Source organism: Schistocerca cancellata, chromosome 2, assembly GCF_023864275.1.
Source record: "Schistocerca cancellata isolate TAMUIC-IGC-003103 chromosome 2, iqSchCanc2.1, whole genome shotgun sequence".
Classification (NCBI taxonomy): Eukaryota; Metazoa; Arthropoda; class Insecta; order Orthoptera; family Acrididae; genus Schistocerca; species Schistocerca cancellata.
This window is the reverse complement of record NC_064627.1, coordinates 673080847-673098104: the sequence shown is the minus strand read 5'-3', so window position 1 is coordinate 673098104 and position 17258 is coordinate 673080847. Positions and strand designations below refer to the sequence as shown.

Genomic DNA, 17258 nt, shown 5'->3' with positions numbered 1-17258 from the left:
TTTCCGACAGATGGCACTTCATCTGATCAGAATAGCAATAATTAGCATAACAAAGTAAGACAAAGCAAATATGATGTTCTTTACAGGAAATGCTCAATATGTCCACCATCATTCCTCAACAATAGCTGTAGTCGAGGAATATCTTGTATAGACACCTTTTATTAATCCGACACGTTCCACATCATTACGAAGTGTCGTATTCATGATCTATGGAACAAGTACTAATCTAATCTAATCTGAACAACACTGTAAAGCATGTCCGGAGTTATGGTGAGGCATTGGCGTCGGATGTTGTCTTTCAGCATCCCTAGAGATGACGATCGATCACGATACACTTGCGACTTTAGGTAACCGCAAAGCCAATAATGGGGACCTGTATTTAAACAACAGTTGTTCCCAAGGTCCGTAAAAAAACGGGTTTTCTTATTTGCTGTATTGCTAACTATCGACGAATGCTGACGACTCCTTTACATCTGATACAACTACTCTTATGTGACCCACCAGTTGGAGTCGAAGTGAAAAAATAAAAGAATTTCAAGAATTGCACGTCTGTTAACTATACTAAATTATCGAGAAAGTTTGTTAAATCACTGAATAAGACCTGGTATGGTCCGACAGCTCTTCATTCGATACTGCTATTGGCAGTTGCAGCGAAATTTCGCCCTCAGATTTATTTCCGAATAGGTATAGCACTTTAATCCACGTGATTTACTCTCAATATCCTAAATACGTAAGAGTTTACTGAGGCAAATACCGAAATTACTCGAGGAGTTTCGTAAACATCTGTTTTTATAGGCAAACTTTGTCTCATCTGTGAACTGTCCCGAAGAGTTCATCATTCTATGGAAGAACGTAACTTGCAAAGTTTTTTCGTAATCTTATAATAAACAACAATTTGAATTACTTGCGATTGACGTTCAGAAAACAATAAATTATTTTAATGAGTTGGTACGTCTTGCGCAGCATTTGTGTGTTACTGTATAATTCGTACTACAAATTGAATGTATAAACAAGACTGTTGTCGGTAAAGGAAAGCAGTTCTATTTGTTTCCTTTTAATACGCATTTGTTTACAGTATGGACGTTGTAGCCGTCATACAGTAAATAAGCAAGATTATAGCTAATGATACAGCATTATTTATTATTTCGGTTGTGTAAGTTGGAAACCAGAGAGTGTTTGCCGCCAATTATCAAATGACTACCCGTGGCAGCGTTAAATGTCTGTGATGTTGATGTTTTGATAAAGGTGAGAGAAAGCGTAACACAATTTTCCAAGAGTTTGGAGTCTTTAAAATGACATGTAGGTAAATAAGATAGTACATATTGACGTAAATATATTTGTTGATATTAATTTATAGACGACGTAGTCTAGTACATATGTGTAGATACTCGTTTGATTAACTATTTTCTATATGTTAGAGTGTTACACGAAATTGAGAAGCATGAGGCAGATTTAACTGTTCATTGAAGACACCTGTCACCACGACTGAAGCGTGCTAAAGCCCATCGGCAGGATAAGTCAACAACAGCTGAATGATACGGTATGCTAATATGTTTACGTTCGTAGACGGTATGTAAGAACTGTAGGCCTAATAGGTATTTGTCCTGCAGCTACACCACCGGAAGTTACGTTTGTAAAATGATAGTTCTTTGAATACGACCCAAGTTTATCATCCAAAATTCGTCTAATGCCATACTGACCTGTCGCGCATCTACGAAGTCAATTTCATGTCGGAGTGGGTGAGAGATGCTGTTGTCATTGACCTGTTATGTTGCTTCTGTTCACTTCGTTCTAACAGTATGCCTTTGTTTAAAATTTGCTAACAAAAGAAAGAGAAATTTGTTATATCTTAGATAAAATGTGTGTTGCAACACTTGAGTTACATATGGTTCTCAGTTTGCAACAGTGATCTGTTTTAATTAAACGAATACCCTATTAGCCACTCCACCAATGATTTGTAATCAGATTTCTACTTGGAGGTATGAATTGGTTCCAATAACGATAATTGCAAGTAGGTACACTTCACATTAGGGTCATTCCATGTCAATTCAACCAATTTGAGAAAATGTTCCAGCTGATAGTCTCATATTTGGCTGAAATTTAGCACACCAATGCTACCAAGTGTGGAACACTCATGTACAAAATTTTAAGTTCCCCTGCCAATTAGTTCCAGAATTATGGCTTGTGAAAGAAGGTAGTATGACCCGGAAATTGCAACCCGCATCTGGCAATCTATCTTCAGACCCAACTTCAGGTCTTAATAAGTTTGGAACTATTTCACACAGTCTACTGAAATTTTTACAACCCAGTTACATCCACTTAGAGAACACACTCTATGAATCAAAACACCAACATATTTCTGAGGGAAAATAAAAAATTCCAAAATGTGATTAAAAACTGTAATACGTTAAAAGGTACATATTGTAGGTGCCCTCTATGCCAAATACAATTAACTCAAAAAGGTTATAAATATTTTTGGTGGTAAGCTTAATGTGGCCTAAACACACATAGAACTCATCATGCCCATATCAGTCACACAAACAGAGTTACAAGCACACGAAAATACAAAAATTTGAAAAATTACCTGAAAAACGTGGGTTTCCTAAGTGTGGTAGCACAAAAGGGACAAGTGATATCCAAGCCAAATTTCAAACACGGCATAAGTAGACCATAATATTATATGTGGCAAAATTTCAACTCGTTATTGCAAGACATTTGTGTACAATAAAAGTTGACAGAGATGTATTTGGTTACGTTTCTTTTAACGCGATTTAGCAAGTAATAGTGATGTAGCAGACAGCTTGTTTCAGATAAAGCTGCAGCAATTGTTGGGAACCATTAGGCAACAGAAAGTTAAACAATGGTAGTTTTCAGGGACAGAATGAGTCATTGTTAGTTAGGAACAACAAAGGAAACAAGCAACAATTACAGGTTACTCATGTTTTTAAGATTCTAGTTCAGACTGTCAGTACTGTTGTGGAAAGTCAGTATGGAGGCATAAGTGTGTGCTAGTGATGCTTTTGATCAAACAAGTTGCAGTATTGGTAGAGCACAAGCATCTGAATGTAAGAAAACAACATATGGAACAAAATGTGGCATTCGCTTTGTACTGTATTATCTGGATGAATCGGACCAAGATTTGTTGCTATGGAGATCCAGGATACACCATGTGGGCACAAGAAATACAGTTCCAGGAAACTTTAGTCTTTGTTACCATCATATGAAAGTGTTTCTGGATAAGTATTCTTTCCTACAAAGAAGTTGTTTTGATCCATTTTGGATTCATAAGAAGACAGTGAAGTGTAGCCTCAGAGAAATTGCATGGGACTTGACATGAAACCAGGACAAAAGTTATGTTCCCGGTGTATTACATTACTAAAAATTGAAGAATATTCTGATAATTTACATGACAGTGACGAAGAGTATCAGTCACCTACAACCACAGTGGATGAGCAATTAAATACTTCAGTGACTGCTCTTGGGTTTTCTCCCATGAAGACACACAAAGTTGGGAAAAGAGACAGGCCCAGCTATGGTAGAAGAAAACTACAAGAAGCTCAAATGAAATTAAAACACAAAATAGCTGACACACTAATGGTGGAAGAGGAAGAACTATCTGCTCCAAAGGAACAGAAATCATGACAGAAATGCTCTGATTTGGACAAAATTGTGCATGATTTGAAAGAAAACTGTGCCATATCCACACGCCAGAAAAAAAGTAGCTATTCTTACCCTTGCACCTTCCAGCTGGTCTATTGACTACACTGCAAAGGAATTCAATGTTTCTACATATATGGTAAAGCAAGCTAGGAAAATAAAAACAACCCAAGGAGTGCTTCCACAACTTCAGCAGGCTCAGAGTAAGCAATTGAGTTCAGAAATAAAGGTGCTAGTGTCGGAGTTTTATTAAAAATAGTGACTACAGCCGAATAATGCCTGGAAAAAAAGACTATGTAACGGTGAAAATGGGAAATGCACATGTACAGATGCAAAAAAGATTGTTGCTATGCAACATATCAGAACTATATGTAGAATTCAAGGAAAAGTATCCCAAAACCAAAGTGGGTTTATCATCTTTGAATCTTCGGCCAAAATGGGCTGTGCCTGTAAGTGCAAGGGGCACACACAATGTTTGTATATGAGAGACCCATCAAAATGCTGAGCTGATGTTTGCTGCTATAAAGGATTCTGGTCTGGATTACAAAGGTGCAATGAAGCTGCTAGTGTGTGACATCAGTTCCTACCAGTGCATGATACACAGGTGTGAAAAGTGTCCTGGTAAGGCAAATCTTGCAGAACACATGAATAACAAACTGTATGGTGAACTCCTAATGGATGACGATGAACTTGTTTCTTATAAACAATGGACACACATGGATCGCACAAGTCTTGAAACAAAGCAAAGTACAGTGGAAGATTTTGTTGAAATGTGTTGTCAAAAAACGGACAAACTGACCACACACAGCTTCACAGTAACAGCATAATCGGCTTATCTCCAGTTTTGTAAGGATAATTTGAAACAAGATGAAATTATAGTAACACTAGACTTTTCTGAAAGTTATGCATTTATTGTTCAAGATGCCATCCAAGGATATCACTGGAACAACATCCAAGCAACTCTCCAGCCATTTGCGATTTACTATAAAGGTGAATCAGGTGATGTGTCTGTCATGAACCTGTACGTTTTTAGCGACTGTTTAATTCATGATGCCATTGCAGTTCATTCCCACATTCGCACTGTCATGGCATATGTGAAAAGCTGCCTTACATACATTTTGCGTAATACTTCATTGATGGGGCAGCTAGTCAATACAAAAACTGTAAAAATCTCAAAAATCTATGCATGCATTACCATGATTTTCAGATTAACGCAGAATGGAATTTTTTCACAAGTCATGGTAAAAATATATGTGATGGTATTGGTGCTACCATTAAGCGCATGGCATCACGAGCTAGTCTGCAGCATCCTACAGGAGGTCACATTCTAACACCTCTTCAATTATTTACCTGGGTACAGAAAAATATCTCTGGAATACGGTCATTCTGTGTTTTGAAAGATGAGGTAAAAATCAGTCGAAGAGTTGCTAAAAAGCAGACTATAACATGTTAAAACTGTTGCAGGCACAAGGAGCCATCATCACTTCTCTCCAGCAGACTCTGACTATGTGCAGATGAGCAGACTGTCCGGTTATAACTATAAGTTCAAGCACAACATGTGTCTTCAGTGTGTCTGACTCAGGATTCAGAAGCATAAGCAGCAACATACAACCAGGTTGCTATGTTATTGCTGTTTATGATGACAAATGGTACTTAGGATGTGTTGCAGAGTGCTGTGAAGCAGAAGGTGATGTATTTGTGAACTTCCAGCAGGACCAGCAAGATCATTTCATTGGCCACGTTTGGCAGGCAGGTGTTGGATTCCTTTTGAACATATTCTTATGACAGTTCCAGTTCCTACCACAGTGTCAGGAAGACAGTACAATTTGCCACTCAGTGTACAGAGTACAGTAGTTAAAGTGTGGGAGAACTTTTGTTCGAGGCACAATCAACTGGTTTTCATCAGTTAAGTTGCAGTAAACTTTAGTGATAGGTTGTGTTAATCTGTCTATATGTTGTTACTTAGTGATTAAACACTTGTGGGAGAGGATAAGAAGAGGCAGAACAGTTTACGATATGTTTTTACAAAATTGTATTGTGGAACAATGGCCACATCACAAATACATCTGTCAACTTCCATTGTACACAAATGTCTTGCAATAACATGCTGAAATTTTGAGATATATATCATTATGGTCTACTTATGCAGTGTGTGAAATTTGGATTGGATACCACTTGTCCCTTTTGTGCTACCACACTTCGAAAATCCATGTTTTTCAGGTAATTTTTCAAATTTTTGTGTGCATGTAACTCAGTTTTTGTGACTGATATGGGCATGATAAGTTCTGTGTGTGTTTAGGCCACATTAATACCACAAAAAATTTATACCCTTTTTGAGTGAATTATATTTGGCATAGAGGGCACCTACAGTATGTACTTTTTAACGTATTACATTTTTTTAATCACATTTCGGAATTTTTTATTTTCCCCCAGAAATATATTGTTGGTGTTTTGATTCATGGAGTGTGTTCTCTAAATGGATGTTACTGGATTGTAAAAATTTCAGTGGACTGTGTGAAATAGTTCCAAAGTTATTAAGACCTGAAGTTGGGTCTGAAGACAGATTGCCAGATGCGGGTTGCAATTTCCGGGTCATGCCACCTTCTTTCACAAGTCATAATTCTGGAACTAATAGGCAGGGGAATCTAATACTTTGTACACGAGTATTCCACACATGGTAGAATTCGTGTACTGAACTTCAGTCAAATCTGAGACTGTGCCCCTGGTTGAACTGACATGGAATGACCCAGTAGTTTGCAGAGTATGGATGCAGATGGGTTAGTCTACACAGCAGAAGTACACTACAATGGCTGCTTTTTCCTGTTTGTGTAAAAGTTCACTGATTTTTCATCCCTGGGCGCACTGCTTCATGAGATTGGTAAATTAAATTCATAAAGTAATTGTGAACACTAATCCTTAAATCTGCATACTTCTGTAGGAGCAGCTGAAATCATTTTCATGATTACAGTAACGACTTCTACAAATACAGCCTTTTTCTTCATTTACCTCCACAAACCTTTAGTAAAAAATAATTTTTATGTCTTGACCAGAGATCACCACAATTAATGCATGAAAATGCATTCTAAATTCCCAGCCACTCTGACAGTGTGTGTAGAATGGATCACATTATTCTGGAATGCCTCCAGATTTCCGTTTTGTATCATTTTCCTAAATTGCTCCAAGTAAATGCCAGGATAATCCATTTGAAGAAGATGGGCCAATTTCCTTCCTGATGCTTTTGTAATCTGGGCCTGCACCATCTCTGATGACCACGCTGTCAATAGTACATTAAGTTTTAATGTTCCTTCCTTCATCAGTTGTGAATGTTTGCATAACCATGTGTTTGCTTAATAATAACCTTCATTTAATAACATAGTGAACACAATATCGGCCCTCGACCAGCTGTACAGGAGAGAACATAGCATTCAGAAGAGGGGCATTTGCTGCTGTACTCCTCCCCTCCTCCCTCCCATTTGAAATGTGGATTACAGAGTTTTTATTCATGTATTGAGTGGATAACCATCAATTCTCTGTGGTATCATATGTTTGTTTTTTGAGTCACCTACAAAATTTAGTTATTGCATGGCATGCGTCAAATCTGACCAATTCATTTATGTAAAGAAAATGGGAATTTTAAAGTCTTTCTCCCTTGGCCTCCAAAAATGCCCACAGATTCCCAAGCAATGGAAGTAAATTCTCTTGTCTCTCACAGGACCAAATCCACAATTTCAGAACTGGAATACAGATGCTAAGAATGACAGAACTAGAACTTGCAGACTATGGGAAACTTTTCCAGAGATGTAATGAATGCAGAAAGGATGTGATTGGAATACAAATAATGGAATTAGTAAAGGGGACCACTCACCATATTTTTAATGCATTGAGCAGTTGACAGGCATATAAACGTAATAGAAAGAAATGATTATGCTAAACCTTTTAGTGTCTTACACATTTTGTGTGTGTATGGTATAATTTTATGCAAATCATTGCAGTTTCCTCGTAGACCCACTCACAAGTATGAGTCAGAGTTGGTGAACATTGAGGGAGAGTTATGCTTGATGTCATAGGCGTTACTGTCACTAGCAGCACATACTGATAAAATTGTTTACATTGTGAAGTATGAAACTGTCTATGCTTACAGAAAGGAGTAAGAAGTGACAAGATACTCAGTATTGATTTTGGCAGATATGTTTTTCAGCTTCAATACAATGTTACAATGCATTCCATTTGATATCTTGTCATATGGCATCTGCTGTTTCATGACAGAAATCTAGTGATGGGTTTCTTCCGAAATGCATCATGAGATGATAAATAAAATTATTTTGGTGATCAAGACAAGTGTTTTACCGTTTATAAACCTTCTGTTTTTCCATCAGATTGAGATCTACATATTTACACAAGTACCTTATTTGGCCATCAGCTGTGTGCTGATGTAATGCATTTTGAATGTGGTTAAATGGGCAGCTGCAGAATGGTTGTACATGTTTTAGAATCATGGGATTTGTATGAAATATTGTAGAGTTTCATACCCATTTAATGTTGTGCTTTTGCTTGAATTACCTAACAAGTACACGATGGAAACTGTGTCAATAACGGCATGTCAGTAGCCAGTAACTGATAGTCCTGCTACGAAGCTCACTACTGAGTATCACCAATGCTTCCATATTATGATGAGTGAATTTCATGGCCACATCATTAGAAACAGGTTTAAATTATCAGTGGTTAAGGGACCTCAATAAACATATGCAGACAACATCTAGTTGGCTCTAATCAGCATGTTCTGTCTTTAAAGTTACCACAAGACTTAGAGGACTAAAATATTGGTTACTGCAGTTTTCAGAGATGAAATAGTGAAGGCAGCAGATCATCAAATGGGTAAAAAGATAAGGCCTAATATAAATCTTTGGATAACACAGGAGATATTGAGTTTATTGATGAAATAAGAAAATACAAGGTGGCACAGATAAATGTAGTCTATTTAAGTATAAAGGAAATACAGTGAAATTACAGAAACAAAGAGCTGAAATGGACTTATCATTTATTTATAATGAAAAATAAAGTGAAAATACAACAATAGAAGATGCTGAAAGTGACCCCCTGCGACTTCAGTACACGGCTGTGCATATCGAGGCATGTTCAGATACACCTGGTGTATAGTTTGGATGTCTATGGCAGCAACTTCACGTCTGATGATGGTCTTTGTATTGTGTGTGGATTTGTTTCATAGACCTTACTCTTCATGTGCTCCCCCCCCCCCTCCCCTCCCCAGGAAAACAGGAAAAGAAAAAAAAATCACATATTGTTAGTTTCAGCAAATGTGGTGGCCAAAATGTTTGCTGGTAGTTCGTTCCTCATCATGGACTTGTTCCAGGGATACCATAGAAGTGTGTCATGTTGCCTTATATTGCTGGAAGAACCAGTATTGTCTTTCATATTCAGAGAATTGAGCACAAAATGTATCAAAAATTTCCATATATGCAACCGTATTGAGAGTAGTGTCAAAAAAATATCAGTCTAATAATACATGTTGCTGTTACACTGCACTGAATGTTGATATTTTCCTCACAAAGTGGTTGCTAACAGTGTTAGGGTTATCTGTTGCCTAGTACCCCATGTTCTGTGAACTCTCATGACTAGGAAGATGAAACCGCGTTTCGTCACTTGTGATATAACAGAAAGGGTCTAATAAACCGTCTTTGAAAGGAGGCTGTTAAGATGAACATAAACAAAAGGAAAACAAGGATAATCTAACGTAGTTGAATTAAATCAGGTCATGCTGATGGAATTGGAGTAGCAAGCAAATTGTAAATAAAATCTACTATTTCGACAGCAGTGTAACTGATATGGCCGAAGTAGAGAGGATATGAAACTTAGATTGGAATAGGAAGAAAAATGTTTGTGTTTGTATGTCCATATGTGACAGGTTACATTTACCATAAGTTCTGTTCTTACCATATTACTACCAGGTTATGTTTAGCAGCTCCATGAATGAATGTTCATCCTAACAGTGCCAACACTGACTAAGACATTGTCTTCTGATCAACTTTTTTGCTTTGTGTCCGAAAGCTTCTGAATGTTAGCATTATTGTAGAAGACTCAGCTTTGTAAGTGGTATATCTTTCTTACTTCTGTCCATAGACTTCACTAATTCTCTTCCAAAGTGTGGGTAATAATGTCCTTGACTCTGATCACGTATTGTTGGCTTAAACTGTGTACTATAGACTTCATGGCAGAAAGTTACAGAAATATTTTTTCACTCCCAAAAATATCAATAAGATCATGGTGTTTGTATGAATTAAATATCAAGGTTTCACCTGTAATACGCAACTACTTATTGTTGCCTTTTCTCATCACTGCTATTCATTACTGACAATATGATGTAGTTACTGCTACAATGCGTTATTCTAAATATTGCAAATGTACTTTTTAGGCCTTCTGAAATAGGCCACAAGAATTTTTGCATCTTCTGTGAAAAAAAGACATAAAAACGGGAATTCCTGAAAGGACATCATACACCATCAGTGCTGGCTGAACATATCTGATACAACAGGTACCAGTAAACAAGGTCTCTTCATAAAATTCCGAAGCTTTTTCCACAAAATTTTTCTACACTCACATTTTAATTATTGTGAATGGTCTCCTTCGAATTACTTTCCTCCTCAGTTGATACACCACTCTGAGCACCATTTCCACTTCTGGAAGCAGCCTTGGTACATCTCTTGCTGGTTTGCATGAAGCACTGTCTGCAAATTTTCTTTTATCTCATTTATTGTTGCAAATTTCATCCTTTCAATGGGATTTTCAGCTTTGGAAATAAAAGAAAGTCCACAGGGGCCAGGTCTGGAGAGTACGGTGGGTGAGGCAGCACAGTGATTTCATTTCTTGTGATCTTCATAGATTGCGAGACAAAGGTCTTTCTGATTTTCACTCATGAGCAGTGAACGAACTTGGTGGCAACACCATGATGCTGTGTGAGGATTTCATGACTTGATCCAACTGAAATGTTAACTTCATCTACGATCTCTGACAGGAATGTTTTGGCTTTGTCAGCTAAAACAAAGAACGAATGTGTGTTAATAGAACATAAGTGAACCACCTTTATGTTGTCAATATGATTTCCTAGAGTGCAAATAAACCACAAAGTCAATGAAAAAGCTTCATAGAGTAAGTTGGAAAGTGGGCCTGACTGCTGTAATTGATGTAATCTATCCTCACAGTCCCTAAGTGAGAAATACGTAGAGGATTGTAGAATATCCCTAGAGTCATCACTCAAAGCTGGTTCTTGAAACTTCTCAGGATGTTTACATCTGTCTTCAGGAGTCTACCAGTTCAGTTTCTTCAACCTCTCAGTGACACTCTCCCACAGGTCAAACAAACCTGTGACCATTTGTGCTGACTTTCTCTGTATACGTTCAGTATCGCTTGTTAGTCCTGTTTTGTACAGATCCCACACAATTGAGTAATATTAGAATAAGTTGCACAAGTTATTTTTAAGCAGCTTCATTAGTAGACTGATAGCATTTCCCTAATATTCTACAAATAAACGAAGTTTACCACCTGCTTTACCCCTAACTGAGTCTAGGCAGTCATTCCATTTCATATCCCAACAAAGTGTTACACCCAGGTATTTGTATGAGTTGGCCAGTTACAACTGTGACATATTGATATTTTACAGTCAGAGGATACCACTTTTTTTTCATGTTGTGAAGCACACAGTTTTACGTTTCTTAACTTTTAAAGCAAATTGTCAAATCTTTACACCACTTTGTAACCTTACCAAGATCTGACAATATTTATGCAGCTTCTTTCATACAGTACTTCATTATAGATAACTGCATCATGTACAAAAAGCCTGGGCTACTACGAATATTGTCCATGAGGTCATTAATATACAACATGAACAGGAAGTATCCCAACACCCAAAGTTACCTCTAATTCTGATAATGAATCCAAGATAACAAGCTGTGTCCTCCCTGCTAAAAAATTATCAGTCAAGTCAAAAATTTCGCATCATATACTCCATATTGTCATACTTTTGACAGTAATTGTAGATATCGTACTGATTCAAGAATATTTACTTTGCCTTCTGTGATAAGGAATTTTGGAAAACCATTTGTATTAACTCCACTTTGGTGCCACTGTCATCAGTAACTTTATCATTGCTACCACACTGCGGAGGTATTGAGTGTCTTGCTGCTGCCGTACTTTACATATGACCGGAATCTCTCTGGATTTTCTGACAGGTTTCGAGACAAGAGTTTCATTGTGGAAATTATTAGAAGCATTTTGCATTGAAGTCTGTGCTAAATTTTGGGCTTTTGTAAATCATCATAAATCTTGACAATTTTGTGTTCCACTAAATCTGTGCAACGGTGTCCTGACCTGTTTTGTGAATCATGGGGGATCTATCCATCTCTTATTAAATTACTTGATATGAAACTCAGTTGCTGTCAGTATTTCTTTGACTTTAAGCCACATCCAGTCTGTGCTTACATAGCTAGTTTGGAAGAAATACAGTCTGTCTCTTTTGAAGATATCAAGCAAAATTTTTTCTTCTTTTTTAAATATATTTATTTTTGATGGATTTGGATGTTAATGGTGTTCAATCTCACTACAACAGCCTAGTGGTCAATAGTCTCTGTACCCATTGTGATACTTTCTATTTGTTCAAGATTGTTTGTTGTCAGATCTAGAATGTTATCACAACTAGTTGCTCTGTGTGTGGGCTCTTGAGCTAATTGCTCAAAATACTTTACTGAGAATTCCATATGATGATTTATGTCTACTACCAACTTCAAATGTGTGTTTTCGCCAACATATTGAGGGTAGATTGAAGTTGCCACCAACTGTAATTGTATGAGTTGGACACCTATTTGAAATGAAACTCAAATTGTCCTTGAACTTTTCAGAAACTTTATCATTCAAGGGGGGGGGGGGGGTCTGTAAAAGGGACCAACTGATAATTTATTCCAGTTGTTCCATAGAACCTGTACCCGTACTAACTCACAGCAACTATCTATTCCAATTTCACTGCAAGGGAAACTAATTTTGACAGCAACAATAATGCCACTGTCAACCGAATTTACTCATGTTTTCCGAATAATGTCAGGTCCTTTGTAAAAGTTTTGTGTGGTTGCCTCCGGCTTAAGCCAACTTAAAGTACCTATAAAGACTTGTGTTTCAGTGCTTTTAATTAGAGCTTGGAGCACTATTTCTATCCCAATACAGCTATAACAGTTTACAACTGTAATACAAGTGAAATTCCTGGTGATTAAAGCTGTGTGCCTGACTGGGACTCGAACCCGGGATCTTAGTCAATCAGAGCAAATGCTTTACCGACTTAGCTAACCCAAGTACAACTCAAGACCAATCTTCAGTTTTACTTCTGCCGGTACCTCATCTCCACCTCCTAAACTTCGCAAAAGTTCTCCTGTGAAACTTGCAGGATTGACATACCTGGAAGAAATGATTTTTCAGAGACATGGCTTGGCCTCAAGCTGGGGAATGTTACCAGAATGAATTTTTCACTCTGCAGCAATGTGTATGCTGACGTGAAACTTTACGGGAGATTACGACTGTTTGTCAGACCCTGACTCAAACTCAGGATCTTTGCTTCTTGCACGCAGGTGCTCTTCTAACTGAGCTATGTAAGCACAATTCATGACCTGTCCTCACAATTTTACATACACCAGTATTTCATTTCCTAGCTTCCAGACTTCATACTTCATTTTGTAATAGTGATATTTCTTGGGTCAACCCTCATTCCTCGTTTGACCCACACCTTTTGATACTGAACCCTTTTCCAGGTGTCTCTAACATGGGCCACTACCTAGTCCATTCCACACAACCCTCCGATACCCATGCAACCACCTCCTGTGTGTAAAGGGTCCCTGATGTATTGAGTGGATCACAGCATCTCTCTAATGTAAGGTGCAAGTCAAGGAATCTTCAGCCCACACATTTGCAGAACCGTCTGAGCCTTTGATCAGGCATTCCACTCAGCTCTGTACTGAAGGTCCAGAATGGTTCTGTCAACAGTGCTACTGATGGTGAGCTCCACTTTTGAGAATGTTGCAAGATATCACTTTGGTAGAGCAGTGTGTTATCCAACTTCTACCTAGCTGACGAAGCATTGGCTGTCTTTACCACTTCAGATAACCTCTGGAAACTAGAGAGAATCTCTTCTGAGTCAAAGGAACACACATTAGTAATGACATGAGGCACCATCTGCTCTTGGTTGTATGCTGTGTGCTTCATGTCATCCAGAATAATCCAGTCCACACTTGATATAATTGTGTCTAGTATGCACACAGTGTGCAATTATTGTGAATATCATTCATTGGCTTGGTAGATGTTGCTTTACCAAAGTGATACGTTCCACCACACTCTAGACTATCAATATTCTCAACCTCCGTGACTGCCCGACCTTGTAAACTGAGAGGCTTCCACTGAAACAAGGCTAATGACTGCATCTGGCTCAGGACCATCATTAGTGCCAGGTAGCACCTGAAGGCTGTTTGTCAGACAGACTGGGGAGGCATTTCAGTCAGTGGCCCGGAAAACTTATCATTGTCTGCCACATGTTGAAACAATCTCACACTCGACTCAGTGCAGGCAGTAACCAGTTTATTCACTGTAGTGGACATATCAGGGGGCTCATGAGATGTGCTGGATATTCCTTGGAATCCCAAGTCCACTGATGCCCATTGGCAACAGTCTCAAGCTGTATGATCAAAGCCAGAACCTCATGGAGCTGTGAGTGAAGGGTCTTCAACTCGCCTTACATGAAAACACAGCATTCACAGTCAAATGGTTCAAATGGCTCTGACCACTATGGGACTTAACTGCAGTGGTCATCAGTCCATTCACAGTCCCTAGCTATACTAAAGACATTGGAAACCTACACAACACCATTACAAAAGCACACAGACAAAGCAAAATAAGTAAGCCAGCAGAGGAGGAAGAGCAGTTCCCGACTTGTGGAAAAAGTTTTTTAAACCTCCTTCTTTCCTTCTCCAGGAATCAGGAAAACTGTCCAAGTAGTTTTTCTGGTGTTTGCTTCAATAATACACAGGGAGTATCAGACAGACATTGAACTGTTAATGTATTTGGAATGCAGAAGGCTATGTAATTGATTTCAGTGAGGATTTGGGAGATACTATTCCATCCTGATAGCTTGTTCTTGCTTCAAATGCTGTGCAGCATGTTTCACTGTATGCAGGAGGTTCACTCTAGTGGAACTTGCAGTATAATGCAGTATTTCAAATGTAATTGTCTTTCCTATTTTAATTAAAAAGTAACCTTCAGTGAGGGAGAACATGTTCGTTATTCTATGTTTGTGGTTTCTATTTTCCAGCTTTCAGCTTTGTAATAATGTCACATATTTACATTTGATAATCATTTGACTGCCACACTTATGGCACCTTATGGCTTACTTCGCCAAACAAATATTTTTATTGGGTATTAACTGCAAGAAATGAACAGATAAAACCTGTATCATGAGTCGCCCCATAAATGCAAACAACTATCCCACATAGTGGCATTTAAAAAATGTATTCCTTACTTAGGCACTAATACACCATACTGTTGCTCACTGGGTAATTGCATAAATTGTTCTCTGTGAGTTGTGACGTCCTTTGAGATTTGCATTAGGAAATCTCATTTGTTAATTCCACACTGATTTTTCAACAGACCTGAAATATTTTAAACATGACAAAGTTAAATGAAGAATATGCTGTTGTCATAAATTGTAGACCTACTTCATGTTCCACATCTACATCTACATTTATACTCCGCAAGCCACCCAACGGTGTGTGGCGGAGGGCACTTTACGTGCCACTGTCATTACCTCCCTGCCCTGTTCCAGTCGCGTATGGTTCACGGGAAGAATGACTGTCTGAAAGCCTCTGTGCGCACTCTAATCTCTCTAATTTTACATTCGTGATCTCCTCGGGAGGTATAAGTAGGGGGAAGCAATATATTCGATACCTCATCCAGAAACGCACCCTCTCGAAACCTGGCGAGCAAGCTACACCGCGATGCAGAGCGCCTCTCTTGCAGAGTCTGCCACTTGAGTTTGTTAAACATCTCCGTAACGCTATCACGGTTACCAAATAACCCTGTGACGAAACGCGCTGCTCTTCTTTGGATCTTCTCTATCTCCTCCGTCAACCCGATCTGGTACGGATCCCACACTGATGAGCAATACTCAAGTATAGGTCGAACGAGTGTTTTGTAAGCCACCTCCTTTGTTGATGGACTACATTTTCTAAGGACTCTCCCAATGAATCTTAACCTGGTACCCGCCTTACCAACAATTAATTTTATATGATCATTCCACTTCAAATCGTTCAGCACGCATACTCCCAGATATTTTACAGAAGTAACTGCTACCAGTGTTTGTTCTGCTATCATATAATCATACAATAAAGGATCCTTCTTTCTATGTATTCGCAATACATTACATTTGTCTATGTTAAGGGTCAGTTGCCACTCCCTGTACCAAGTGCCTATCCGCTGCAGATCTTCCTGCATTTCGCTACAATTTTCTAATGCTGCAACTTCTCTGTATACTACAGCATCATCCGCAAAAAGCCGCATGGAACTTCCGACACTATCTACTAGGTCATTTATATATATTGTGAAAAGCAATGGTCCCATAACACTCACCTGTGGCACGCCAGAGGTTACTTTAACGTCTGTAGACGTCTCTCCATTGATAACAACATGCTGTGTTCTGTTTGCTAAAAACTCTTCAATCCAGCCACACAGCTGGTCTGATATTCCGTAGGCTCTTACTTTGTTTATGAGGCGACAGTGCGGAACTGTATCGAACGCCTTCCGGAAGTCGAGAAAAATAGCATCTACCTGGGAGCCTGTATCTAATATTTTCTGGGTCTCATGAACAAATAAAGCGAGTTGGGTCTCACACGATCGCTGTTTCCGGAATCCATGTTGATTCCTACATAGTAGATTCTGGGTTTCCAAAAACGACATGATACTCGAGCAAAAAACATGTTCTAAAATTCTACAACAGATCGATGTCAGAGATATAGGTCTATAGTTTTGCGCATCTGCTCGACGACCCTTCTTGAAGACTGGGACTACCTGTGCTCTTTTCCAATCATTTGGAACCTTCCGTTCCTCTAGAGACTTGCGGTACACAGCTGTTAGAAGGGGGGCAAGTTCTTTCGCGTACTCTGTGTAGAATCGAATTGGTATCCCGTCATGTCCAGTGGACTTTCCTCTGTTGAGTGATTCCAGTTGCTTTTCTATTCCTTGGACACTTATTTCAGTGTCAGCCATTTTTTCGTTTGTGCGAGGATTTAGAGAAGGAACTGCAGTGCGGTGTTCCTCTGTGAAACGGCTTTGGAAAAAGGTGTTTAGTATTTCAGCTTTACTCGTGTCATCCTCTGTTTCAATGCCTTCATCATCCCGGAGTGTCTGGATATGCTGTTTCGAGCCACTTACTGATTTAACGTAAGACCAGAACTTCCTAGGATTTTCTGTCAAGTCGGTACATAGAATTTTACTTTCGAATTCACTGAACGCTTCACGCATAGCCCTCCTTACGCTAACTTTGACATCGTTTAGCTTCTGTT

At 38.6% G+C, this 17258-nt stretch overlaps 1 protein-coding gene across 10 annotated transcripts in view; it reads left to right on the top strand.

The window, feature by feature from the left end:
- Positions 1–818: 818 nt before the first annotated feature.
- The window catches only part of LOC126162396 (WD repeat-containing protein 5-like), a 36752-nt gene continuing 20312 nt past the window's right edge, over positions 819–17258 (top strand). For 2 of the 10 annotated variants that reach the window (XM_049918881.1, XM_049918876.1), the window contains exons 1-2: positions 958–1299; positions 1419–1540. The gene's annotated coding sequence lies outside the window, so the exon portion shown is untranslated. The other 8 variants (XM_049918877.1, XM_049918879.1, XM_049918878.1 and 5 more) reach the window with 8 other exon arrangements.